Source organism: Canis aureus, chromosome 18 (genome assembly GCF_053574225.1).
Source record: "Canis aureus isolate CA01 chromosome 18, VMU_Caureus_v.1.0, whole genome shotgun sequence".
Classification (NCBI taxonomy): Eukaryota; Metazoa; Chordata; class Mammalia; order Carnivora; family Canidae; genus Canis; species Canis aureus.
In genome coordinates this window covers 28659424-28687034 of record NC_135628.1, presented here as the reverse complement: position 1 = coordinate 28687034, position 27611 = coordinate 28659424, and the positions used below count along the sequence as shown (strand labels likewise).

The following is a 27611-nucleotide window of genomic DNA, read 5'->3' as shown; positions in this document are numbered from 1 at the left end:
GTGTTTTGCCTATTTGTCTCTCTTCTCCTCCCTCACAACAAGCAACCACTGATCCTTTTAGTGTCTCCACAGTTTTGCCTTTTCCAGAATGTGTATTGTTGGAACCATACAGAATGTAACCTTTTCAGATTGACTTTTTTCACTTATTAATAAGCATTTAAGTTTTCTTCATATCTTACCATGGCCTGATAGCTCATTTCTTTTTAGTGTTAATTATCATTCCATTGTTTAGATAGACCAAGTTTATTTATCCATTCATCTACTGAAGGACATTTTGGTTCCTTCCATGCTTTGACAATTATGAATAAGCCTGCTATAAACATCCATGTGGAGATTTTCATGTAGGCATAAAGTTTCAATTCCTTTGGATAAATACCAGGAAGTGTGATTTCTGGGTCATATGGTAAAAGTGGTTTGAGTTTTATAAGAAACTACAAACCTTCTTCCAAAGGGTCTGTACCATTTTGCATTCCCACCAGCAACTTTTACCCCCCAAGGAATAAAAGTTCCTATTGCTTCACGTCCTCACCAGCATTTGGTATTGCCAGTGTTCTAGATTTTGGCCTCTTTAATAAGTTTGTATGTCTATTTCATTTTTAATTTGGTTATTGTATTTCTCATCTGAAAACATTTGTGTAGTTTTGTTTTCAATTCTATAGGGGCTGCTTTTAGAGTTTTGTTCTCTGAAGCTATCTTCATACTTATTCTTATATCAGACTAATTTTTTAAACCTAGTATAATAGCTGTGTCATAAGATATATCTGTAACTCCAACATATGAAGTTTTTGGAATCTGTATGTGCTGTCTATTTTTCTCACTCATGTTGCCTTTTTTCTTTTTTGCTTATTTATATTTGACTATGTACCCTCATGACATATGAAATTTTATATGAGGAAATTCCTTGAAGTCTAAAATGAAAGTTTCTTTTTCCAGAAAGAATTTGTTTCTGATTTCTGCATGGAACTGCTACTTGTCTGCGACCACCTGAAACCATGTACAGCATTTAAGTTCCCCTGGCCTATCCAGGGAATATAGCAACTTCTCAGGGATTCCCCTCCTCCCAACACTTTCACCCATCTTTCCAACACTATTGTCTGCTATCTGCTCTGCTCACAAGTCATCCTTCCCTACTATGGACTGTGGGGCAGGTTTACTTTTGGTTCACTATTATTCTGAAGATAGAAAGCTTTTGGGTCCCAATTTAATAAGTAGAAGGTCTCCTATGAGACTCCTCCCCTTGGGCAGGCCCTGGGCCTTAACTTCTAACCCTCTTGACCCATGAAGTCTATAAAACTGAAACCTAGGATAATGACAGTTAGTCTTAGCTCTTGGATCAGGAATTTAGGATAAGCCTGTGCTCAGATTCTCTCCCTGAGGGCAAAATTGTGGAGGCAGCAAGCAGCAACCACCACTGGCAGAGGACACCTGTCCCTTGGGAGAAAATGTCTCAGGAAGATTAGTGGTAGCAGAGGCAGTATCATGGTAGCTGATGAAGAGGCTGGAGTGGATAAATCTGCAGGATCTTGTATAAGTAACAGAAACCTGTAGTCTGAGAAATTATCAAAAAGAGCTGTTGGATGCTTTGAGACAGGGATAATTTTTATGAATTAGCTAGTGTAAGATCGTGACATTGTAGTAATTTTTATAGTTCTGACATGGTTTTCCCATGTTCTAGGACCTTTAAAATCAAGATTATAATTACATTTATGATAAACTCAAATTTGGTGATAAGAGAGACTGAAGACATATAAAGAATATATATTCTATATACTAACTTCTAGTAATTTGTCTTTTCAAATGTTACTTGCAATTGTTGACTTTAGCAGTTTACTTCACCAACAGTCACTTTTTGTGTAAATACATTCTGCTTCATATCCTTATATGTTAATTTACTTCTTATCAATTCAATTCATGAGCTCTCGTTTCAAATAAACTACAATGAAAAACAAGAAACAGCTTATTAGTGTCAATCTGTTTTCTTCCTTTCATAGACATAAGAAAAGAGATTTTGCCAGTGGATAAATGAATTTATGACAATAAGCTATTATTTTATTTCTTGAAAATTATATATTTTTAAAGCAATATTTTATTTTCATTAACTTTGGAGGGTCCTGCTCTGTGTTTGGAGCCTAGAAAAATAGTTATTATTGATGTTTCCAAGTATGAGGAGTAGAATGGAAATGGTTGATTTCTAATTTCCATTATATTTAATCCAACTGCAGAGAAGCAGTTTGATGTTATGACAAATTTGCACAGGAGCTTTGGTGCCAGACTATCTGGGTATGAATCCTACCTCAATAGCTTCATATCTGGGTGACTTTGGACAAATTATTTAACATATCTTTGCAAAAGTTTCCTCTTCCAGAAAATGGATAACAAAAATAGTACCAACTTCTCAAGACTCTAAGGATTAAGTGAATAGAACAAATAGAAGCCATTAATAATAGTGCCTTATATACTATATGTATATCACACATACTTTATCAATGTTAGCTGTTTATGTATATAGGCTATAGATAGATGTTGAAAACTTTGAAAAGGGATAGCAGAACTGGTCTACATAGAGACATGTTCCAGATTCTTCTTCACTTGCTATTTATCTTTTTCCTGGAGGGGCAAAAACAGTGGAGTAGAGGTTGCAAAGTATTGACTGTTTCTCTTTCTCCCATGGGATTATATAGTAAGCTGTGATGAGAGGGTCACATGCTGAAGGTATGCCTCTTTAAATAGTTCATGATTCCACCTGACTCCTTGAACTAGAGTGAGTTTTTACCCATGAACTCCTACGTCAGGTGAGGGCCCGGAAGGCACTGTCATCTTATTGCATTTTTATGGTAGCAGGCTCCCTCCATATATAACGATAGATTAAGGTCCCTGGAAAAAAACTTTAGTCATATGGCCATGTAGAAAATTACTAGTTAACTAAAAGAAAAAGGTTTCTCATTTTCCTTAGTTTGTCTAATAGGGATTAAACGTATTTTAACTATAGATCATAAAATCTCTTGACTATTTCAACATTTAATTCTTATAACTACATATTAAGTCTCCGTTTTTAGTATATTTTATAGCAATAAATGGTGATTGGGAAACATGACCTTTCTTGAGATTCTATGATAGTAGACTACTTCTCTCTGCAAGACATTGCTGAAACATTTTGAACAAGGAAAATATGCCTTATTTATAAACATCTTCAGGGAAGGAAATTCCACAGACCCTGTTGATGATTTGCTCTTTCTAAAAATACAAGTCATTTGGGAAATTCTATTATACTTCTCTTAAGTCTACTCTCCTAAAGTTTAATCTCACTCTTGCTTATTCATTCCTCAATAAAGATGAAGAGCAGCTGATATCATCCTCTTCATATACTTGAGAACTATTATTAAAAGATTCCTTTGCTGAATAATCTCATTTTGTCAAGGCCTTCATTAGGGTTTCTATATTTATAGCCTTTGATAATTTTTACTGCTGTCTACAGCTCTCTCTTAAATTTCAAAATCTAAGTAATTGGTACTCCTCCGGGTCTGACCAGTGTAAGTATTACACTGGCTATGTCACCTCACATTCCTAATGCTTAACTACTATTTATACATCCCAGTATCACACTTGCTTTTTTAAGAACAGTAAGAGCATTTCAATGGAGGTGATACATTATCTCTGACCATATATTTGTGTCACAGGTAAACTAAAGCCATTTGAAAACAAGCACCCTCCCTTCACACACACAAAAAGAGAGCATATCTTGATTGTAAATTTTTTCTAATTAAAGAAGTTCTTTAAACAGTTGTTAAAAAAAACAGCACTATGTTCCAGAGCTACTTGGAGTTAATTATGGTTTATTACACATTGAAGGAAAAAAAAATCACAGGTTGCAAAAAAAAATGAATAGAAGTGATTTTTAGCAATTAATTGAATTATATATTTTTTAAAAACCCAGTGTATCTGAAATAAACAAATAGACCTTGGGTTCAATTGTTAGATTTCACCAGTGATATATTTCTAATCTTTCTACCTTAAATGTGGATTGTGGGCATAGTATTTGTATTTGAAGTCTGCATCTGTCATTAGTATAGGTAAATAAAATTGGGATAATTATGTTATGAAACTAGAACCAAAATTGGCAAGGTAACTCAATGAAATTTAATATTTTCTTGATTATTGTATTAGCTCTCAGATTATTTCTTGAATTTATGATTAATTCAAAGAGTACACAGCACAGATTGTTTTCTTATTTTAACTCTGTTTGCATGGTAGGTTTATGATGTTGTTTTGTTGAGTGACAGAATTTTACTTGCTTCTTTCACTTGTGTCTTTGTGTGTTTAAAAAGCTTTTACCACTTTAAAAAAAAACATTGCAATCAGAGAAGATTTTCATTAAATCCTTCTTTCCGTAGTTACTCTCTTGTTTTGCTGATGAAATCTTTGTTTACTTTTCTTTGGGAGGTTTAGATTATGGCCAACCATTTACAGCATATCATAATTTATTTATGACTCAAATAAGACCAAACTAAGACCAAATTTATGACCAAAGAAAGACCAGAAATTAGTGAAACTTAACACTTGAAAGGTTCCACATGTTTGGATGTGCTCAGATTATTATTTTTTTTCCCTATAACTAAGTTACAAATCACTGAGATGTAACTTATGTGCAAGCACTGTATGGGATTTCATGAATATTTAGTGCTTTGTTTCTATTTCTAAGTCTGTGAAGTTTCATAAATCAGCACTGTTTTTGCTTGGTTGCTACATAGCTGTGATTTTTGTGCTGTCTCTTCTGTATTATAAAGGCTGAATTTCATACAATTTGCATATGAAAATGATTTCTGGTAGGTAAGAAACAAATTATGTTGGTTCAATATCAAGGGTTATGATTTAAATATAATGGAAGCAGGAAATACACATTTACATTTCACCTTAAATCTCCAATTCCTTTACATTGTTTATAGGTTAGTAAATAATGAGATCTTAAGAATCTATTTCCAATTTCATGAACTGAAATCCAAACTATTACCAAATATTTTCTGTCTGAAAGCTCCATTAGTAATGATTCCTCAGACTTTATAAGTGTAAATATAGACCCTCTGCTATTTCTTGAGATGTCGTGTGTCCTAAACCAGTGATTTCCAATATAGCCAATCATCAGTATCATATGGGTTGTTTTCTGAAAATGCACATTTCTAAACTCAACCTCGAAAAAAATTTTTTTTTTCGGTGGCATTAAAGCAGTCATTCTCAACCTTGGCTGTACATTAGAATCCTCTGGGAGCTTAAAAAACAAAACAAAACAAACCCTGATACCTCAGCTCCACCCTCAGAGATCCTGCTGTAATTGGAATTGGATCATTCTAAATTTAACTCGAACTCTAAGAGCGTTTCAAGCTAATGTCATTTTTGAGAACCACTGTTCTAAACAATACACTTCTTAATTAGAAGTATAATATTCAGAGTTTCTTATGGTGAATATTGATTTGGTTTACAACTTTACCATTTCATTACCATCTTCAAATAGTTCTTTTGTTTGTTTTTGAAGTTTTCCTGATGACCCCTGGGATCCTCAGAAGCTGATGATCCTTCTAATCAAATTTTAGCATGGGGAATGTCTGAACCTAGTTACCTCAGCAGGGGAAATAGATGACTTCTCTGAGACGTACTATAGAAGCTGGATTACGATTACCTTCTTCCCACCAGGTGGAGAGCCTATAGACAGGAAGATGAGCGACGGTAGAATTAAAAAAAAAAAAATGACTTTGTTGTGTCCAAGAGAACCAGAAGATCTATTTAGCTTGAGTTGGCTCCTTGAGCCTTGGTAATAATAGCTAATATTTACTGAGTCCTTACTATATGCTAAATGTTTAGAATCCTCACCATAACCCCCTGCCATTTTACAGGAAATTCTTTTTAGCAGGCACAGGGAAATTGAATAACTTTCCCAGAGTCACAGTTACTATGCAGTGAAAGCTGGATTTGAACCCAGACAATCTGATTCCAGGGCCCTCTTGGCTGCCTATCATATCACCCTGACTAAACTAGCTAGACCACAATATGGTATAATAGATATGAATGAAGGGTATACAAGGAGATTGAAGTCCGATCTCATATAAGCAATGTAACAAAAAAAAAAAAAAAAAAAGCAATGTAACATGTACAACTTACTTGAATTCTCTCACCTTTAATTATCCCATGTGTAAAATGTATCATAATAACATTTTCAAAAGGTTATTGTGAAGCTTTTAAATAAAGGCTAGCTTGGTACCTGGATTATAGAAGTACTCAGGAATTAATTTCTGTTTTTATAAATTAGCATAGTTTTTATGAGCCCAAAACACAGAAATGTTGGAATTGGATCCATTACCATTCTTCTTGTTGGTAAGATAGATGGTAGTTCCATTGTGTGTACATAGATTAGTTGAGGTTTATTCTAACCCCGAAATTCTCTTATTTTCATTAATTGTATCATCCACCCAAAAACGTCATCTTTACTTGGCAAAATTCCTCTGGTCCTATCATTATCGTTAATCATTTAGTTTGTTAAATAAAACACTTTTTCATCGATGTGTGTAAGAAAAGCAAGGCTTCATTCTTATGAAATAGCTACTTTGTGTACTGGGTAGAAGACTCTTCCTGAGGAATTAATACAGTAGCTCACTTGAAAGTCCCATAACATGGTGCCACATAATATTACTGAAATGGAAATTAGAATACTTGGGTTCTAATTTTCCTGGTTTTCCTTTTTTAAGTACTCAGTGATTTCAGGCATGCTCACTTAACCTCCAAAGTCTTCAGTTATCTCATTTGTAAAATACAGAAATGGTATTATTTGATAGTGATGGTTTCTTCCCACTCTAATATCTGATTCTGGATATTACAAAGTAGAGGCAAAGATGTATTTATATATGATGTATATATGTGAACTGTATATATAATGGGAACTGCAGTTCTCACCCACCAGTTCATTTTTCAATTCCAACAATTTCTTCCTTATTCTGACCTCGTCTGTCAAAACAAAAAAGTATGATTCTGTGATTTCCAGCTCCTTATGACTCTATTAATCTTTCCTCCATTTTCAGCCATTTGCCAAAAATGCAACAGCACCAGTAGACATCCCTTCCTCGGTTAGAGTTCTAACAGCTCCTGGAAAATTACTTTATCTTCCATCATTTAGTATTATTTCCTGATTATAGTATTTCTTAAATATTAATTCTTGGATATATATTTGATTACACAGACAATGCAAATCTTTTCTTAGTTCACACACATATACACACATAGAAAAGTTTGGTTAGTTGACAGAAGACTTCTACAAAATATTTTTATTTTTTTTAATTTTTTATTTATTTATGATAGTCACAGAGAGAGAGAGAGAGGCAGAGACACAGGCAGAGGGAGAAGCAGGCTCCATGCACCGGGAGCCCGACGTGGGATTCGATCCCGCGTCTCCAGGATCATGCCCTGGGCCAAAGGCAGGCGCCAAACCACTGCACCACCCATGGATCCCTACAAAATATTTTTAAACCTCTGATACTTGCCTGTACCATTTATTTGTATTAGAACAAAATATGACAGCGTCCTATTTAACACAGAATTCTTTATGCTATAGTGTAATACTTCTCAAACTAACTGTGGAGAAGAGAGAGTTATGTTTTTATAAAATATTCAGTCCATCATAGACCAATTCTTTTGTAAAATACAATAAAAATGAATTGCTTGAAAAATATATTTTGAAAAAAGATTTTAAAAACCCAATGTAAAAATTATTTGTTGCAATAGACAAAAACTTATTCTGTCAAATTGCCTTAAAATTATTTGTTTCACATTTTTATTTTCAATGTCTGTATGTCTCACAGACCAATAGAAAAGAGTTCATGGAATTGTATTGATCTGTGTGAATAAGACATTGAGTTGCACTGATCTTGAAAAGAAAGTTTTTTTTTTTATCATTTTTGTAAGTTTGAAACTCTTTAGGAAAAATAAGTAAATTACATCTATTATGCTGTGATATTACAGCGAAACATTCACCTCTTCATTTACAGAAAATACTTTGCCTTATAATATTTGTGTAATAGTGAAATGTACACTGTAACTTTTGAACCTTAATCCCTTTGCTTCTCTCTTCCTTATGCTCCTTTCTCAATTTATAACATTTCTTTCAAAGGCTAGGTCAACTAGATCAGATTGCCTCCAACATTCAGTGACTGGATCCTTCAGGTTCTTTCCGTGGTTAAAATGTAAGTAGATATTAAGCCTCATCTGTATTTAACTTTAGTGGAAGCCAATTGTTCAGATCCATTCCTGGTCATGGCTTTTAATGAGGAGAGAATGAGAAAGCCTGGGGGGAATCGAGTAACTCAGGTGTGGTGAGGGGATATTACTAGAAAGGGCTACGTCTGCCTGGGCCACATGCCTAAAAAATCAACACCAGAGATTTGCCTATGATTTTAATGGCAGAATCATTGTCTGAGCGGAAGACAATCCAAGACATTGTTGATGGTGTCTGATGATACCTTCTATTTATTGTAAGAAAGAATATTTCTCAAGATAGTAATTCTACTGGAAACCTCAAATAGCAAATTAGAAAGATAGAGACAGTATGTATCTTTGAAAGATAGTTGCTAGGTGAATAAATTTTCCAGTACCCAATGAAGGATTCATTTCACAATCAGTTTAAGCCTGTATTTTTGAAGCTTGCAACCGTACTCATCTGGTTAAGAAAAGGATCATAACTACTGAGAGGAAATACAAAGATCTTTCAGAGCATCCAGACTTTACTTCTAAATCTGATCCTTCACGGAATGGACTTTTCCCTACATTAAAAAAAAAAAAAAAAAAAAAATCTTGTTTTCTGCCATGGAATTTTCTGCATTGCAGCACAAGCAAGTTAACTATTATAATGCAAAATTTCCCTTTAGGAGGACCCTTGAGAGGCATTTCTCTCTGACAATGCATTAAGATCACTGTGTTTTCCCCTGAGTACATTTGTTTCTATCTTTTTCTTAGCTGTCACTTATTAGATCTGAGACTTTAAACTTTATGGGCCTCACTGTCTCTCATTTCAAAGGCAGGGATGAAAATTTTACCCACCTCATAGGGTTGTGCTGTAGATTAAATGAACTAATATGAATTAAATACATTCATATATCATAAATTTTAGAATAGTGCTTAAACATAACTACTTAGTAAGTGTAAGATGTTTTTGTTGTTATCATGCAATTGGCTGGCGATTCTTACAACTATTCATTTTTTCTTTTTTGCTTTTTCTCCTAAGAACATTAGGATCAAATTTGCTTCTTCTAGTAACTGTTCATTATTTTTTTATTTCCCTTATTCTTCATCAGTTTATTCTTTATCCTGCTACTTTGCATGCACATCTGCAGGCTGCCTCAAATCTTTCTTTGAAATAAAGTGGTTTATCAATCAATCTGCCCATCAGTCTCCTAAAAACTGAATTATGCATCCACCTATGGACAAGAATTATCTCAAGGACATTTAAAGTCTCTGATTGGCTTAAATCTGGTTTCCTGAACCAATCACTTGAAAGAGAGGTGGAATTATTATATTTGACTTGGAAAATCATTACAGCCTTGTCACTGAGGTCAGTCCTTAAAATAGCAAAAGGGAGTGCTGGGATGGAGAATGGAGAGTCAACCTCAATATCAATTACGATAGAGTATCCTAAGTAGGAGAGTATCTTTCTTATCACTGTGTCCTTAGTGCCTTGCACAGTTTCTAGCATGTTATGATAATAAATGAACAAATCATTTTCACCTGGGGAGACATTTTCCATTTGGCAACCTGAGCAAAGGAACCTCAGTTATAGCCACACAATTCCCTTAAATAAAACTTTTATTTTCTAGAAACAACATCTTTCCATCAAGCAAAACTCTAGGATGCTTTTCATGATTTATTCTCTGGCTAATTCACTTAGTAGGACTCTTCCATGCATACTCTGTGCCCTAACATTATCAAATCATAGAGGATCTCTAAAACCAGCGTGGTTTTCCACTCAGACTTGTGTTTGAACATGACATGTTGATTCCTCTATCTAGTAAAAGCACTTACTTTTAAGTCTGGACCTAGATCTCCATCTCTCTGTGGGAAGAGTTTTTTTGCTGACTCCATTAGATAGAACCGGACATGCCAACGTTTATGACCCTCCATGCCAGGTATATGTCCTCATTGTAATCCTCTCTATGTTGTATTTTCTTAACTTGCTGCCCAGGCAATGTGTGCCAGAAAAGGAGAACAGGTTTACAATCAGGCAAAACTAGGTTGGGTTCTTTTTAGCTGTGTAACTAAATCCTGTTACTTAATTTTGCTGAGAGTCAGGCTACTTGTTTTGAAATGAGGATAGTAAAGTCTGTCTCATGAGGTTGTTGTAAAGATTAAATTAGGTAGTATATGTAAAGGTCAAGCACTTAATTGATGCTCGGTAGAAATATAATAGAGTAGGCACTTTATAACTAAAATGTATTTAGCATTATTGCAAGATTCTTGAAAAAGCGAAGATCATGTAACAGATTTATGATGATAGGCTAAAAATCAATATGAACTTCAAATTGAGGCATTAGTTTTTAGAATTAAATTTCTTTTAGGGTTGTAAATATGAAAAGGGTGAATTGTGATTTTAATTTCCTTCTAAATAGCACCTAGCATAGATCATATGTTAATAGACACTCATTAATGATTTTGATGAATGACCTGCAAGCAATTCACCTCCAATCTTCACATCGCCTTGAGGTTCTATCACAGAGTCAAATTTAAGAATGATTAGCATGGTATTAGAGCAGTGGTGCTCCAAAACCTCACCATAAGAATTGGTTTCCAGATGAGGCTATTCTTGAAAGACTTAATTTAAGCTTTTCCACTTAGCATTTAATGTGACTTATTTTGTACAATGACAAAGCTGCAGGTGTTAACAAAATCTAAGAGTTTAAAAATGTGCTTGTGGTATATTTAAAGTGACCAAAATAACTTTTTTTAAGGTTCAAAAATAAACTGTTGACATAAATCACAGAAATACCACTGCTTAAGAAATAAGATTTGTCGCATTTTGTCTTTTTCACTCAGAATTAAATGTTTTCCATAATCTAGCCCCAGTTTACCTTCCAGACACCTCCAGTACCCACTCCCTTCCCGGACCCTCTATAATCCAATCTTAAGATAAAATCTTTCCATGTCTGCCTTTAATTCCACCTTAGCCTCTGATATATTTTAGTGTGGAAACATGTCTTTTCCATTTTTCCTTCCAATTTGAACTGAAGCTCAGGGCCTGGTAGGTGGTGGATGCTCAGGACACATTTGATTAGTGGTGAATGACCCAAAGACAGACCTTGGCTGGGCTATGGATAAATCAGACCTATCCAGTCCATCCTGAAATGGACTGAGGGCCTCATGGGAAGGCCAACTACTAGAGTTTTTAGAGTTATGCCTGGTCTCTGCAGGCTGGTAATAAAAGCTATGTTCAGACTTTCCTGGTAGTATGTTTGATGCATAATGAGTTCATCCTGAGTGGTAGGGGAACCTAGGTTCACAGACTTGGCCCAGACACAGTGGATGTAGGTCAAAAGGAAAAAGCAATTTTGAATGAATCACAAGGCATATCACATTCTTCAGCCTAGATCTTCTCAACTTCTTCTTTCCTCAGGATTTGTGGCAGAGCAAGAGTTCCCTTTAATGAAAAGAAACAGAACTGAGAGCCACCAAGTGACTGGTGAGCAATTAGTCCCTTTAGTCAGCAAGGCAGAAGGGCAGCACAGTTGGAAAGCTGAATGGGAAGAAGAGGATGCTTAAAAAAAGTATTGGCATCCTTGTCTCCCTGATTCCCCACACTTCCAAACTACTAAGCCTAAAGAAATTTCTAGAATCTTGGCTCTTTCTTAGAGAAACAAGGGAACAGCATTTAAAGTACCTTATAACTCCTTAGAAGAGATTATTTCTCTGTAGGGTCCCTCAGATGGAAGAAACCAAATGTGACATTTCACAATATGGGAAGGGGGAGGCTCCTCGCTAATTGAGAAAACATTTCTATTCACAGTCTTTAGACTGAGATTTAGACTATGCTATTCCCAAATTAACATCTGTTCTTGGTAAAGATAGCATGGCTAAATTCCATTATTTAAAGGATATGGCATGCCTCCATTTTACCATGGTCGGTCTATGGAGAGAGAAATACAATTAGGAACTTTCATAACCTTGTGATTATACCAATTATTCTTTTTACATAGAATAACTTATTCCTCCATTGCTTCCAGAGGAAATCTGAAAAACTGAGCATTAGTCTTAAAATATTGAGTCATCAATAAGAGTTTAAGAGACTGAGAAACCAACAGTTAGTAAACTCACATTCCTCAGCTACCAACTTCCTGCAGAATTAGGCTCAAGATAAATATTATGACCCTTGTAAATCACAAGAAAATACTTTTCTTTGCATATCTAAGTGGCAAAGTGTTAATTTTCAACCCAGTTATGCATACATGATGACTATAATAAATGCTTTCTCTGATTTTAATCAGATGTTGTTCATCCTTTAAAACCTAATTTAAATCCTACACATTTGCCCTCCCTACACTCCCTCAACCCCTATTTATTAAGTTTCTTAAGTTGCAAGACTGCCCTCTTTTTCAACCTCTGAATTTAAAGCATTGTTATCTCTACTTTGCATTTATCCATTTGACAAAAGCTGAAAGACACATAATATGATTGCTCCATCTTTTGTTAACAACTTAGTCACCTTAGCCACTGATTTGTTCATACTTGATTGAATTGGCCAGACAGCCCCAGAAGCTAGAAATTTGGGAGCTCTAGTCTATGAAGTTTCAAGATCATTTTTTAAAGGAATAAATGAACATTTGGCAGGAAGTGCCTGTCATAAACACCATACTGAGTGCGTTCCAGTGGAAAATTTTCAATGGTGAACATTAGTTACTAGCTTTTTGCATGTAGCTCTACACTTTCTATGAATCTTTATGTTTGTCTGTTTCTTATTTTTTAATTAATAAATATTCATTGTTGAAATTTTGAAAAGTATGAAAATGAGTGGGAAAAATTGTCACTCAATATACTACTCATTTTGGCATATTTTTTGCATTTTTGTAACATATTTGAGCCCTTACATATAGTTTCATAGCCTGCTTTTGCATTTGATATTACATGAAAATTTTCCTTAGTCATTTAAAACACCTAGCAACTGACACCTGGGTGGCTCAGCAGTTGAACATCTGCCTTTGGCTCAGGGCGTGGTCCCCAGTTCCAGTTCCTGGGATGAGTCCCTCATCGGGCTCCCTGCAGGGAGCCTGCCTCTCCCTCTGTGTCTATCACAAATAAAGAAATAAAATCTTTAAAAAAGAAACATCTAGCAAGCCTAATTTTTAAAGCAAAACTGAATATTTCTCTTTCCTATTCTTATTCTATGAGTAATTCATGTTAGTTATAGAAATTTCAAATAATATGTTAGTGTCTAAAACAACAGTAATTCCACCACATAAAAAATGCAGTAAAATTTAGTGTATAACTTTCCAAATTTTTGCTTATATGTTTGAAGATAAACCCATCTGTATACATATGTAACACTGGGATCACATTTTGTATTTGGTTTGGCAACTTAATTTACCACTTAATACCTTTTGGACATCTTACTATCTATCATCTATATATCTATAGTTTACTCTGTTAAACAGTGTGGTATTATTTTACAAAAATAATTTTAATGACTACAAGACGTTCCATTGAATAGATGTGCTATAACCTTTCCTCACTCCTCTCTTCCACTGATACTTTGTTTCTTAGCTTTTATTTTATTTTTTTTAAAGATTTTTTTTTTACATTTATCTAAGAGAGAGAGAGAGCACGAATAGGAGGAGAGGCAGAGGGAGAAGGAGAAGCAGGCTCCCCACAAAGCAGGAAGCCAGACAAGGGGCTCCATCCCAGGACCATGAGATCATGACCTGAACCAAAGGCAGACAACTGACTGAGCCACCCAGGAGCCCCTGTTTCTTAGCTTTTAAAACTAAAAACTAAGAATAATTCTGAACAAAAAATAATGTTGTGATGAACATCTTGACCTAATGTGACTCTAAACACGTAAAACTATTTCCTTAGAATAGAGTCTCACTCTTGGAAGTATTGATAAAAGTACATGAAAAGTTTAATATGCTTGATAAATATAAATTTTCTTTGGTTTTAATTTAAAACTTCCTTTGCTATTCCTTATTTCATGTAAAATTCTTATATTTACCTACCCTTTACTTTTTAAATATACTACATTCTAGAAGTCTTTTACATTTAAATTTGCATTGCTTTCATTATCGTTGAAGATATTGGACATGCTTTTAAAAAATTTAGTTTGAATTCAGGAAAGACAACTAGATAGATGGCTGTTATGAAATTTGCTTGTAGATTGATTTGATCGTGGTTTCTGGCTCTATCTCTTGCCCTTTGTCAGCTCCTTGGGGAAAGTTTATGACACTAACCACAATTTAGTGTACCCAAAAATATGAAATTGGAACTGCTTTCATTCTATAATAATACCTACTGAGAGATGAGGTTTTATTTAGGAAAGCGTTCAAGTCTGAAGTCTCTTGCCATCTCCTAAGAAATGTGTGCATTCCGAGTTAAAATTTCATGAGAACTTTGCTCAAGGAATTACTTTTCACCTCAGTTCAATGTTAATTTACTTTATGTGTAAGCAAACAGAATGTAGCAATACTATTTCTATCCTAAGAACATATGCACGTTGTTCCATTAGTAGTAATATTTTCATCAGAACATTGTTGAACAGTAGCAAGTGATAACATTTGTAGGCAGTAATCAGAGGCTTGACAGCTTTCCTCACCACTAACATTCTTTCTTCTAGGAGGCGAGAGATGTAAATGGAATAGAACACTTAAGAAAATGATTATTAGCTGATGTTAACTCAGATACCAAGCTGAAGTTGGATCACTGGCTTAAAAAGACAAAGTGATCTTTCAGAGTTGAGTCTTAATGGCTTCGTCTTACAGGCGACAGTCATCACAGGGGGGAATGAAGTAGACTTGTGCAAAATCTCTTCCACACAGAGAAAATAAGGGTTATCATGTGTGTTTCTTCAACAACTTACTACACACTTGAATTGACCAGCCATCTATACTATTTCCTTCTTTCCTCATCAGTTGTAGAAGAATAGTTGCCTCTCCTTCGAAAGATGCTGTTTCTACTCCTTCTTTTGTTGCACTTTTACTTCTATGTCCAGCTCCAAATGCTTCTCTCAACCAGGGTTATAGGAGAGAACTAAGCTCCATAGAATAGGATTTCAGGGGCTGCTCCCCCCACCCGAAATCTCCTAATAATAGCAGAGCGATAGTATCCTCCATTGATACATAAGAGAGAGATTAATTAGTAGCACACAAGGGATGCTTTAGGGCATTAATGTTTAAATATTTACTGTAGTGGAGCCCTGGTGGAGGACATCCTCCTCCAAATTTATTTACCCCTCCACAGTCACCCTTTTTATCCTTTTAAGCTAATTCTTTGGGTATTTACCTCCATCTCGCTGAAAAACAGGCTTGTGTTGTCACTGCTTGATTTTTCAGTTTTAAGTATTATATATACTTTTTCCTCACAGTGAAAAATGAAGACTATGGTATATAGAAAAATAGTTCTCCAAACATATCACACCATAACCCTTGAAACTTACAAATGTTCCTTCATTTGTAACATTGCATAAGTGATTAAGCTAAGGATTTTGAGATGTGGAGATTATTTTGGATTTTCTGGGGTGGGCCCTAAATTCCATTACAGATGTCCTTATAAAATGGAGGATTACACACACAGAAGAGGAGGTTCTGTGACCATAAAGACAGCTTGCAGTGATGTGGCCAGCAAACCAAGTACTGCTGGCAGCTGCCAGAAGCTGGAAGAGGCAAGGAACAAATTCTCCTCTAAGATATCCAGAGGGAACCTGGCCCTCTTAATACCTTATTTCAGCCCAGTGAAGCTGACTTCACACTTTTGCCCTCTAGAACCGTTGGCCTCTCCATACTCACATTCTACCCTTCTCTATCCCTATGCCCTATGAGGCTACTTATATGTCTATGAGTTCCCTTAATCTCTTGCTTCCAGTTAGGTTCAGCCAATGGGAGTTTCATCAGGAGTAAGAGGAAGGTGAGTTCGGTGTATTTATTTTCCTGACTCCCACCCTGGAGTATCATCCTAGTGATGTTGTTCTGCAGTCAAACTTAACAGCTCTTTTCATTATGGTTCTCTGTATAGGACTGTCCTAGATTCCAGTGATTGTGTTCCTACCTTGTTTTCTTAGCCCCACTATTATTAGTACTGGGGAATTGTACTATTCTACCCTGATATATCACGCCTTTACTAAAGCTTCCTTAAATTATCCTAATTTGAGAGTACAACCTGTATGCTGTTGGGACCATAATTAGGCCATAGCCAGAGATAAATACTTGGAGTATGCCATTGTTTCCTGCTAGACCCCAAATACTGAATGAATAAATGAATGAATGAATGAATGAATGAATGAAACTTCCATTATCATTGTTCCGTAATGACTTTGTTGCTCTTCTATTATCTCCTTAAGACTGAAAACCATTAAAGGGCAAGGACTAATTATAGCCCTTGAGTTTAACACAGTATTTAGCACATAAAGTACTCTTGACAAGAAGTTACTTAATACCAAATGAATTTGATTTAGAACCTGAATCTGGTTTCCCTATTTACTAACCATTTGACCTGGCTTAGTACCTTGCGTTCTCCAAGATATACTTTTTAAAAATATTAGTATCTACTTTACATTAAATATATTTATCCCTTACTTGGTTTTTATAAATGTCAAATTAAATAACATATATAAACACATTGTAAATTGTAGAGATGCTTTTTAAATGCAAGAATTCACTTCAAGGACATGATATACACATACTACTGATGGTCTAGAGGAAATAGCTGTTGAGCAATGAATGCCTTAAATTTCTTTTGTATGTGGCTTTTTAGCACATTTGAGGTGTTTTTTTTTTTTAATTAAAGAGAAAGTGATCTGGACCATTTTCTTTGGAAGGCTACTACAGTGACTATAGATTTATTTTAATTTCAGAGAATAAATGTCTAAAGCTGTGACTCTTTTGATGAAGGTTCAGTTTATTTCCTTTACCCCAACACTGTGAGAGTGCAGGACAAATGTGGGCATCTACAGGCAGGAACCTATATAAAAACCTATACAGTAATAGATTGTTGAATATCAGTTTTGTTTGGGGGAATCACCAATCATTGGCTTGTCCTATCCAAACAATGAAACAGGCTCAAATATCTTTAATAGAAATCAGAATTCAGTTATATTATTCTGACTTTTTTTCTTGATTTACATATCTCAATGTTGATTATTCATCCTGCATTTAACAGACTGGGTCCAGCCTGCTTCCATGAGCCTCAGCTACATTGCTGGCTTGGCTTGAAAGGCAGGCATGTGACACAGCATTTATCTTCATTAAGTACATGAAGAAACTAAATGTAAAGATAATGAATGAGTTTCAGTTATAATAACAATAATAGAAATAATAAGTGCTAGCAATTATGGAGTACTTACTTTGTGCCAGGTACTATACTAATCACTTTATAGGCAATAACTCACTTAATCTTTGCAATACCCTATAAAGTATACAAAACTATTATGCCTTCATTTTATAGATGAGGAAACTGAGGCACAGAAAGGTTGTGATTTGCTTATTGAGCTAGTAAAGGGAAAAGCCAGAATTTGAACCCAGGCTTTTTCAAATTCTAGAGCTCTCAACCTCCTATGCTATGTTGCCACTAAAAAATGACAAATGGAAGGCTTAAGAATAACACTTTTGAACCCTAGTCCATTACTCTTCTTGAATAGTAAGCTTTAACCAAATTCATGCCTTGTCCACATTCATCTACTAACTGGAAATACAAAATATCTAAATTTTATGGTCCTCATGTGTGGGAAAATTTCCAGACCAGTAATAAATACACAAAATAGGGGCACTTTGGTGGCTCAGTTGGTTAAGCACCCGCCTTTGGCTCAGGTCATAATCCCAAGGTCCTGGAATCAAGCCGGGTTAGGCTTCCTGTACAGCATGAAGTCCTTCTCCCTCTGCCCCTTTCCCTTGCCTCCTGTGCATGCACGTTCTCTTTCTCTCAAATAAATAAATAATGTCTTGTAAAAAATATACAAAATATCTTTATTTGGAGGATAAATTGAAAAAGAACTATTTCATGGAAAGCTTCAGTTGTCCATCTGAGTAATCTGTTGTAACATAGTTGGTTTTGATTACCTCAAATATAATGTTAATGTTTTTATTTCTTCTATATTCCTTTAGTCCTTTCTTCTGTCCATTCATCCTTCTATCTGCTTTCCTTTCTTATCCCACCCCCACCTATATAGTATTTGTGTATATTTCTGTATACTGTACACACCTGTATAACTTCAGGTGCATGTTTTAATATTTGTTTAAGTATAGAAAAAACACTAATTTATATTTAATATGAAAAATCCTCAGTTAAAAAATATTCACAAATAATTACAGTTTTTTCCTCTTTTAAGGAAGGTACCATGACTAGGTCTGAGAGAAATGATGGCTTAGATGTCCTTTGATGATTTATTTTTAGTAAATAGATCAAAATCATTTCTGAATAGCATAACAACAGCTATGTGTAAATGAGTGTTTTTAAATACTTAAAGGTACTTGAAAATAATTACCTTAAATAGTTTAAATAGTTTTCATGAAATTTTGTGGAAAATACACTTATTTAACAAGACTTTCTTTAGAGGTAGTGCAAACATTAATCTGGCCTCCTTCTGAATAATTACAAATTCAGCTTTAGCGGTGTGTGAATTAAAGAGGTATTATTGCTTTTCTAATGCTGTTCATTCCAATTGGAAAAATTAAGAAAAATAAGGATAGTGTTGTCTGATTCTTTTTAAACATATCACAGTGTTTGGTATCAAAAGTGGGCACTAAGTATTGCTGATTGATGAGAATGAAAGGACAGTTGTGCTCCAGGTGTGCATTTACCAATGTTAATGGACCCTTTTGGGGGATGAAATCACAGGAAATGGAAGCTACTTTTACAAAAGAAGAGAAAGAGAAACAAAAATTTGGTTCGTAAGTCATTTTTTTTCTGGTTGTTTTAGAATTTCCATTTTTAGATGAATTTCTCACTTGTGTGAATTTATGAAAGGCAAATTACGACTTCCAGTGTTTTTCTCTCAAGCTACCCACTCGATTTTCCATTCTACCTTCCCCAAATGATTCCATTCTGTTAGAAATTTTATATGTAACTCTGTTTACACAAGAAGTGAACTGCAAGAAATGGATTGGGATTTGGGGTTTGGACCATACCTGTCTTTTATATCTCCTCCTGCATATCTACTCATAGTAAGACAGTGTTCAGTAGGTAACCTGCCTTAACCTGAGCTAACCCAAGTGACTTGGAGTAAAACACACTAGTGGGTGAAATAGCCAAATGAAACTCTACTATTTGCACAGGATCAATTGGAAGGTGTGTGGTATTGAGACTTGATAAAATCCTCAAAATAAAGGTCAAGATGAAGACCTTGACATTCTCAAATACTCATAGCACAAAATTCACTTATTAAATTCATTCAATCAATTTTCATCACATGCCTGCTATGTACCACATACTGTTCCAGGCAGTTAAGGATGCAACACCTCTTTAGATAAAAATCTCTAACCTGTGGAGTTTGCCTTATGTAGAAGTGGGGGAAGATATATAATACTCAAATAAATAAGTAAAAAATACAGTACATTAATTGGAGATAGGTACCATTATGGTAGAAATAAAGAGGAACAGGAAGTAAGGAATGACAGAATGTGAGCGGGGTGGGCTGTCTATTTTAAGGAGGTGATTTGTGAGTACATACTGAAGTATCAAGGGTGGGGTTGTGCATGTATTAGTAGAAGAGCATTGCTGCAGAGGAAACAGCAAGTGCAGAGAGTCTGGAGAGTGGTGTGCCTGGCATGTTTAAGGGACAGTAAGGAGACTGATGGAAAATGAGAGGCAGAGGGTGCCTGGGTGACTCAGTCAGCTAAGTGTGTGCCTCCGACTCAGGTCATGATCCTGGGGTCCTGGAATTGAGCCCCGATTTGTGTTCTCTGCTTAGGCAGGAGTCTGCGTCTCTCTCTGCTTCTCCCCTTTGCTTGTGCTGCTCTCTCTCTCTCTCAAATTAATAAAATAAAGTAAAATAAAATAAAATAAAATAAAATAAAATGAAATAAAATAAAATAGAAAACGAGAGGCAGACCTATAGAATATATATAGGCCATTGCTAAGACTTTGGCTTTTATTGTGTTGGTTTCTGTCCTGATAATAAGCTGGACAGGGACAAGAGAGGAAGCAGGAAGACTAGTTAAGAGGCTACTGAACTGTTCTAAGTGAGAGGAAATGATGGCTTTGGTGGAGTTGTGGAGGTGGAGGGACATAGTCAGATTCTAGATGTATTTCGAAGGTAAAGCACCAGGGTTTGCAATGGATTGCATGTAGTTTCTGAGAGAAAGAGAGCAATTGAACATGAAACCAAATTTTGGGCCTGAGTAGTTGGAAGTTTGGAGTTGTTATTAACTGAGGTGGGAAAAACTGTAGTGGTGTTGGATTGCAGAGGGAATATCAGATGCCTGGTTAGGGATATCTAAGTGAATGTGTTGCATAGCAGCCACAAAGCCTGGAATGGAGAGATCTGGCTGGGGGATACATCTGGAAGCCATCCATACATGGGTGGTATTTAAAGAGATAAGCATCAATTTGCTCGTGAGATCAAATTTCCAATTCCAATGTTGTCTTTTTAGACAGTGATGGTACAAACAGGTTGATTTTAGATACTTTGACATGCTTGAAACTTGTCTGATGATCGTATTGAACACATATCTTTTCTCCAATTTTGCTTTCACCTTAACCATTGTTTTCACTGTGAATGCACCTGTTGGCAGATGGGGCTGGCCTCTAGTGAGCAGTCTAGGCCTTCCAAACTCAAGGCCCCTCAGAGACAGTACTCAGACTTTGTTGTAGTTCAAAACAAAACAAAGTAAAACACAGTAGAAAACACATGAAAAATTTATTGTGGATTTTGTGGTTTGATGGAGAGGAAAGTTGACATGACACACCACATATATAAAACGTAACAGAAACTTCCCCCTTCTTTGTTCCTTTCCTTCAAAGCTTTTCTGAGGCTATCAGCTGTCACACCTTCACTCTCTTCCTTCACCACCTCCACTACCTCTCAGATCCCTGCTTACCACCCAGACGATTCACTTCTGGTTTTTGGCTTGCTTACTCTCCACTCTCTGTAAAACAAAACTTCTCCCCACATGTAGCCAAATCTATTCACGAAGCAGTTTAGCCACCTTCTACTGTAACTCATGTTCTAATTTTAACATTTTTCAGTCTTCTCTACTATCACGGATATTATACTGTGCTGTCCAAATCCCCTGTTCAGAAATAAGGGACTCCCTCCCTCAGCTGATGGGAAGAGGTATCCTCTGTTGTGGAGAGCTTCCTTGCCCAAATTCATGCCTTTGAACTAAGGATAAAAATGGCCCAGCCTCCTCACCCTGACGCAGGACAACTGGAAAGGGCCATCCCAGCTTCAGAGCTCATTGCGGGTTCAGTTGAGGCCGTGAGGGGTTATGCTACAGGCCAGCTTCTCCCTCTGCCCAGTCCTGCTGCTTTCCCTTCCCACTAGGGAGAAGAGACTTCTGCTTCCTAAACACTCTGTACACGGTCCTCTTTCTCCGAGTTCACTTTCTGGGGAAACCAGCTGTAATACTCCCTCAGTGTCATCTCCTTCCAGAACATTTGAGATTGAGAGAGTTTTTCTCACACTTGTTCTGAGCTGCCTGCCCTGGGCTGCTTCTCCTCATCATGCGCTCAGAGCTCACTCCTTTCCTGGAACTGTCATATTGCTCTGTTCTGGTAGGCGCCCTTCTAAAGGACTCTCTAGGTGGCAAGCCCCATTTCTTTCACTGCTTTATGTTTTTATTTCCTAAAAATCACCCACGCCAGGCTACAGAATATATCAGAATTATTAAAGCATTCCGGGCAACCGAAAACATCACAACTAAATATGACTGACAGTGCAAAGAGAGTAGCACAAAATGTTAAACCCATTATTGGGGATCCCTCATGGACACACCCCAGGTTTTTATTATACTATTTATTTTGAAATCCTTATCTCACTCACCATCTGCCTACACCCCCCTACTCTTCCACCCACCTCCTCCCCTGCAAACAATGCAATAAGCACATTCTTTTTCAAACATCCACACTATACTCTCCCTTCTTTTTTTTAGAGAAATCCTACCCTCAACCTATAAAAGTTCTAGGATCATTTTCCTAAGTCCATTCCAGGGGGTATTAATCCTATTTCTAAAGTCTGGGCATCAACTGCATAGGGGGCACTGGCACTTCAAGTGTCTCCTATAGGGTCTAGTTATCAATGTAATGTGACAAACCTGTCTCCTCAGTTTCCCTAGGCATCCAGTGGTTCACAATTAAATTGTCTCCTAAGGGCAAACGCTTTCTGAACATTTTTCAGAGCCAGTATTATCTAACTGTGAATCTCCCATATTGTATCTACTGGCTGATTCCCTGTTTAGGGGGTTGTGTTATTTCCAATTCTTGAGTTATGAGTTGACTTATTTTTCATTTAAGCTTTCTCTTAGCTTCTAAATCAGTTATAATTCATCTATCTTTTTCTGCAACCTCTTACATTGTAATGTTGGTGTCTTCTTTCTCACGCTTTCTGTTTTCATGGATTTGTTATTTTAAAAAATCATTATTGTCGGTTTAATGGGATTATGGTAGAACTCAAGACAAATACATGTTCAGTCCACTGTTTAACTGAAGTTCCAAATACAGTGCTCTCAAACAGTTAAACTTTTTCTTCATAGTTTAAAGAAAATGGTAGAAAAGTCATTATTATGAAATATGGGAATTAGTCACCAAAAGAATTTATTGTAGCATAAATATTTTGGCTGCCATTGAGGTTAAACCATATTGAAATAGGAGGAAAGAGGATTTCCTAATAATTCCAAATGAAATATATTAAAATAGCTTTTCAATATAGGGATTTGTGAATATATCCTATTCGTTCTTCTGAAATTCTCCAGTCCTTTCTGGGGAAGTCTTCATCCTTTTAAAACTTCTAAGTGAGAAAAGCAAGCAGGAAAGAATATTTTCACCAGTAAGCTTTTTCTTAACATTAATTTATGTCTTTTGTGCCCTATTTTTTTACTTCAGTCTTTGTCAGTCTATAAAGTAACATATTTTAAAAATTGTGGATGTATTTCATATTTAAAGAAGAAAAATATGCCTTTCTTACTAGTAAGCCAAAGAATTAGGAAAAATAGTACTCTGTTCTCAAGTGTTAAATGGACAAGTGTGAGAAATGCACAAGGCAGTAGGGAAAAATGATACACATTTAAGAAATATTGTAGTCCTGGGGCACCTGGGTGGCTCAGTGGTTGAGCATCTGCCTTTGGCTCAGGGCATGATCCCAAGGTTCTGGGATCAAGTCCCGCATTGGGCTCCTTGCATGGAGCCTGCTTCTCCCTCTGCCTGTGTCTCTGCCTCCCTCTCTCTCGCTCTCTCTCTCTATGTCTCTCACGAATAAATAAATACAATCTTAAAAAAAAAAAAAGAAATGTTGTAGTCCTTATCTGCAGGGGATACATGCCAAGATTCTCAGACGATGACTGAAACAATAGATATTACTGAACTCTGAACTCTATAGATACTAATTTTTTCCCTGTACATACATATGTATGATAAAGCTTAATTTATAAGTTAGGCAGAATAAGAAATGAACAATAATAACTGATAATAAAGTCGAACACTTCTAACAATACACTGTAATCAAACTAGGGTAATGTGATCTCTGTCTCATATCTTACTGTACTGTACTCATCCTTCCTCTTGTGAGAATGTGAGATAAAATGCCTACGTGATGAGATGAAGAGAGGTGACTGATGTAGCATAATGACAGCGATGATGCGTCAGAAGGAAGGTCATCTGCTTCTGAACCCGAGGCTGACTGCCGGTAACAGAAACCATGGAAGGCCCAACCACAGAGAAGGGGAGGACTACTGTACATTTCAAATATAAAATCCTTTTTTAAAGCACTGAAATATGCAACTGCTGTGAGTAATACCATGTAAAATATAGTTGCTGAGTTCTATTTTTCGAGGGTTTTCAACTGATACTAGAAAATTTTTGTTCAAGTAAAGGAGATCAAAGTCTCTTTTTGAAGAGCAAAAAGATGTCATTGATGGGACGACAGATTTAAGGTACTCTGGATTCATTAGAGAAAGTCCATTTCTTTAAGGTATAAAGATTAAAGCATCCAGAAGAGATATAATGCTGACATTATCTTTAAAAAATACAAATAAACACCAAACCTGGAAGAATAATGAGGGAAAATGCAGTTCTAAAGCAACAGGAAGAGTTTAACCTTTTCTTTACTGGATTGGGGGGACTAACCCACATTCATTGAGTCAGTCACATTCATTGTTTTGCTGATTATTTTCCAATCTTTAAAGATGATTTCTATCGATTTCTTTGACTTTTTTCCCGAAAACTTCCTTGTTCCCCTTGTTCAGTGGCTTTCATATGTACTATCATGCTAATGAAATAACCAAATGTAGGTGACCACAGTTTTCCATTCTCTTTATATACAGTGGTAAGTCTCAAATCTGAAGTTTCTTGTTCTTCCAGTTCTCCTAACACCAAGTGAAGATATTAGACTATCTGTTCTGGAAGTATTGAACACCTTCTGTTGAAGATTGATAGGAATGTTACTTTCTTTAATTGTGGCCCCTAAAAAGACACCAGAGTGCTTTTCTGAGACAACTACTTCTAAACCAGATTTCTTTTGGGTCCATAATTCAAATACTTTGTATGTTCCACTTCAAAGCAACTTGCTACATTCATGTCAATACTATTATTGTGTTAGATATATCCATTGAAGACACACGTGTATCTTAAGTTGAAACACACACATACACACACATATTGAGAAAAGTGATCCTTCCCTGGCTGGTGAAGCTAAAGCTTGGAGGAATATACACATGTATACCTCAAATGACATTATGAACATCCCAGATTAAAAAAAAAAAAAACTATTTATTTATTTATTTATTTATTTATTTATTTTTAAAGATTTTATTTATTTATTCATGAGAGACACACACAGAGAGAGAGGCAGAGGCACAGGCAGAGGGAGAAGCAGGCTCCATGCAGGGAGCCCGACATGGGACTCAATCCGCTGTCTCCAGGATCACGTCCTGGGCTGAAGGCAGTGCTAAACCACTGAGCCACTCGGGCTGCCCACCAGATCTTTTTTTTTTTTATTAAAAAGATCTATTTATAAAAAAAAAAGATCTATTTATTTATTTGAAAGATAGAGAGATAGGGAAAGGGCACACAGAAAGAGAAAGAGAGAGAGAGAGAATCTCAAGCAGATTCTGTGGAGCCCAACATGGAGCTTGATCTTGCGATCCTGAGATCATGGCCTGACCAGAAATCAAGAGTTGGATGCTTAACTGACTGAGCCACTCAGGGACCCCATTTAATCACAGATTCATGGAAAACATTGGAATTCTAGATTTTGGTGAGCTCCCTGATGTGCTTTAAAGCAGTATTCAATCATAGTCTTGTGATGGATGGAATTATATGGTAGCTGCAGTCAGAACATTTTGTGGTTGACTGATTCAAAACCTTATTCTTAGGATAGGGGGATTTTAGCCAATATTACAGCCTAAGCAGAATGAAACATGGCACAAGCAAAGGGGTAAAGAGGGTTTGCGTCACTCCATATAGAGGTGTGGACAGTTTAGAGGAGTCAACAAGTAACAGAGCAGTAGCTAGAGAAGTACCTACAACACAGCAATAGTAGCAAGTTCGTGATGTCTCTCAGCCTGAGATGTTGAGAGGTGAGAGCATTTGAGCAGAACCCTGTGAGAGTTGCATTTGTGAGAGCTCCAGGCTGAGGAAGAATGTAGTCATTGCCAAACTAGGGCCCAGCAGGCAAAGCTGGAGTGACGGGATGAAATATCCAGTGTAACTTCTTTCTCCAAGCCTCCCACTGGCAAAACCCAACCAGGAGCCCAAAGGCAAGGAAGCCCAGGTGGTACAGTCTGCAGAGGCCAGTGTTCTGGGCAGACAGCCAGATGGAGAAGAGAGGTGTTCTGGAGGGAATGGATGAAATGTTCCCTGTAAAATGAAAATGTGAGCCGATTACTTTGAATCTGAAATTACATTGAAATTAAACTGAAACTGTGACTGTAAAACTCAGCTACTGATTACCGATTACACAAAGGCACACATGATAAAGAGGAGAGCATAAACGAAGAGTTAAGATTGAAGCCCCAAATGAATTGACACATTTAATAATGTGCTCAGTCAATATTGTATTTATCTATTTATCCATCCAGTTATCTCTTTGTCTATTTGAAGTAAGTGGTTTACCATAAAATGTGACTTATATTTGAAGCCTAATTTCATTTTTAATTAAAAAAAAAAGCTTTCCCTCAGAGACCGAGAATTAGAAGCCTAGATTAATAGGTATGAAAGAAATATATAACATTTTATGTGATAAGTTTTTGTGATAATTAAGCTCAAAGTGCATATGCAAACACAAGTGGGTAATTTCATGTTCAAGAGCTAGGGAAAGAAAAGGGAGAAGAAACTGGGCCTGTTGGAGCAAATGAGAGAGGATTGGCTTGAGTTAGATTAGTTACTAGGGAAAGAGTACCTCCAAGAAACTCGAAAGGTAGGTAACAAATAGCATTACTTACTCATTTGTTCACACTTGGTCCCGAGAAACAAGTCTATAGTAATAGCAACGAGATCTTCCTTTCCTCACAGTGAGAAAATTAATGAAAATTTATTTGTACTAGAATATAGTCAACATCAGATTCTTATTTTGATGGATGTGGGACATAGCGAAAGAACTGATAGGGTGAAAAAAAGGGTGAAAGTTAAGTTGTGGGTTTGGAAAATACACTTATTGATTGATCCTACATACATTTCATGGGATTGTGCAAATTTGGGCTTTAATTCTGTATACTCCTGTCTATTCCTTTTAGCTCATTCTGGAATGATACACATGAGACAAAGAAAGTTTTAACAGTTTTTTGTATATTATATGTAGAGGCTCATTACCAGATATATAATTTACAAATATTTTCTCCCATTCTGTGTGTTGGCCTTTCATTTTCTTCTTCTTTTTTTTTTTTAAAGATTTTATTTATTTATTCATAACAGACATGGGCAGAGAGAGAGCAGGCTCCCTATGGGGAGTCCAATGTGGGACTCGATCCCAGGATCCCAGGATCACACCCTGAGCCAAAGGCTGATGCTCAACCACTGAGCCACCCAGGTGACCTGACCAATTTAGTTTAAAAAAGCAGATATATTCCTCATGCCATCGGAATTCATTCATTGTCATGCTGTTATTTGTTCACTATCTTTATATCTGAGGTTTTTGTTTATGTTTCCTTTTACTGAGTAAAATATATGTTCTATGGCCTCATAGCAAAGTTGATCATTTGGTCAGTAAAAGATTTGACCTCTGAGCACTACCACCCTTAAGA

The 27611-nt window shown here is 36.1% G+C and overlaps 1 protein-coding gene across 1 annotated transcript in view; it reads left to right on the top strand.

The window, feature by feature from the left end:
• The window catches only part of HDAC9 (histone deacetylase 9), a 1013161-nt gene that overhangs the window by 52443 nt on the left and 933107 nt on the right, over positions 1-27611 (top strand). Inside the window, exon 6 of the mRNA XM_077856623.1 lies at positions 8150-8222. The gene's annotated coding sequence lies outside the window, so the exon portion shown is untranslated. The remainder of the gene's footprint in view (positions 1-8149; positions 8223-27611) is intronic.